Raw genomic sequence first — 2,408 nt, forward strand, 5'->3', positions numbered from 1 at the left:
CACTGTGTCAATTTCTGTACTTGCACGGTAGTTACACTGTGCCTGTCTGTGTAATGTCCTTGTCATTGTGTAGTTTTAGCGACACTAAATATAAAGAGTTCCATAACCTTTTATTAGGTGATCAACACACATTGATCTCATCCAGTCACACTGACCCTGGTTTCTCCAGTACATTAACAGACACAGTCACACTGACCCTGGTTTCTCCTGTACATTAACAGACACAGTCACACTGACCCTGGTTTCTCCTGTACAATAACAGACACAGTCACACTGACCCTGGTTTCTCCTGTACATTAACAGACAGAGTTCACAGTTCACAGGCCCCATTTCTATCAGGCAGCTCCCAGACTGTGTGTCCTGTAGCAGTGCCTGATGCATGTTTAACAGTTATTACAGTAGGTACTATAGTAAAACATATATATGGAGTAGTATTGTGGATTTGTGTGGAAGATATTTTATTGTTTATTGTGAGTATTGTACCATGTTCCCTTTGCATTGTTTTATCTGTATTATTATGGAATTATGGAATCTTTTTATCTTCTGCATGAAACACCAGGACAAAATTGCTAGCAACAATTGTTGCATGGCAATAAGGTTTTCTCAAAGTCTGCAGTCATTGAAACACATTGGACGCCTTTACAACACTTGTTAAGAGACCGAATAGATCTATCACCATGGTTGGGATGAAAAAGATTGCTTTAACCATGGATATGCTTGTTTGTTGTTTTTACTTTTTCGAAACGTGTATGTATGTGTGTGTGTGTGTGTGTGTGTGTGTGTTTTCTGACGTGACATTTAGACTCTTACATGATCTCCCACACGTTGGCGTTAACCATTTAAACCCTCCCTGCTGATACTGTCACGTTACAATAGTCATGGCAATCCATGACCTCAACAACCTTCCCCTCACGGAGGCAGGGAACGCTGATGCCGTCTGTGTCCCTGGAACAGGTGCAGGATTTTGGCATCGATCCCTGCTCTCTGTCCGGAGCTTAAAGTGGGAATGAGATTGTTCCACCACATGCAAGGAAAACTCTCATCATCAACCTAAGTCTCCCCAAAGAAGGAGCAAAGAGAGCAGTGAGGGTGTTTCTGGCCTGAAAGGCTGATGATATTGACGTTGATAATGTGTCAGAAACCTTCATAAAGCTCTGCAACTTCAAGCCAATACAATGTAAAAACTGCTGTGAAAAATCTGCTATTAATCTGCTATTAAGTCTTTTGTCAGTCATTGGTCTGATCAAGACATTTCATCATCTTTGGCCTCTCTCAGTAGATATACAGTTGTCAATCAAAATAACTTATAGTTTGCCAATACAGTGACTGCATTTACATGCAGCCTAATATAATAATAATATGTGCATTAATCGGTACTGGGCACAGCTTCCAACTGATGCTACTCTCAGGAATTATGAAAACATATTGAATATCTATAGCACAACAAAATCCTCCACACAGTCTGTCCCACACTCACTCACGTCCACACATTTTTCTCCTCAGAAATCCTGTCACTCAGTTTTATGAGGCTGGCCTTTCTGATGGCGTGGGCATTAAAGGTCACACCGTAGAGATTCCGACGATGGCAGTGCGATCGAAACGGCCATCGCAACACTGCAGCGCAACGTGAGGAAACCAGGAGAAGGCTCCACATGGAGAACACGCAAGTCACATAGAGGAGATATGTAGCTCACACGTACGCAACACAGATGACACACATGTTCACATGTTCATGTGTTTGTGTGAAACATGGAGAAGACATGTAGCACTAATGCTGCTAACCACTGTGATCTATTCTAACTGCACTAACTATAACACGTGGAGCAGAATATAGGCTATTAGGGGTCAGTTTTCCGAAAGGTTAATAGCTAAAGTAGTAGGGGAGATGGGGGGCAATTGTATCATTTTTACATTCAACTATATTACTCAAAGACCACTCTACTTAGACCAGTCATTTTTTATATTTGAAACTTACATTTGTCTATTAATCATTCATACTATTTATAGGTCTCTAAAAAGGACGCTTGGATCACAGTATTGATTTTAATCCAAAAAGTCTGATGTTACATTTACCCTCAAGAGCAGGGGCAATTGTAACAGTAGGCAGGGGCAAATGTAACACCTTTATAAGACCAAATAAACTCACTGAACTCCAAACACAAAATGACAAAAAGGCACACGCTAATGCTCCATTAACACCTTTAATGTTGACATGTTTTGATCCATGCTGGACCCTCCTCAAAAATAATATCTTCACTCTCTGTGAAACAAAACAAAACATCTTAACTAGACTTAAGTCCTCCTCCTGCATCCACCGTTCGCAGCCCAGAGTTCTAAAATTAGCACTCACAAGCCAAAAACGGGTCCTCGAAATAGATAGAAGTAATGTCAAATGACTTAATTGGACA

This window comes from Argentina silus, assembly GCF_951799395.1.
Source record: "Argentina silus genome assembly, chromosome: X".
Classification (NCBI taxonomy): Eukaryota; Metazoa; Chordata; class Actinopteri; order Argentiniformes; family Argentinidae; genus Argentina; species Argentina silus.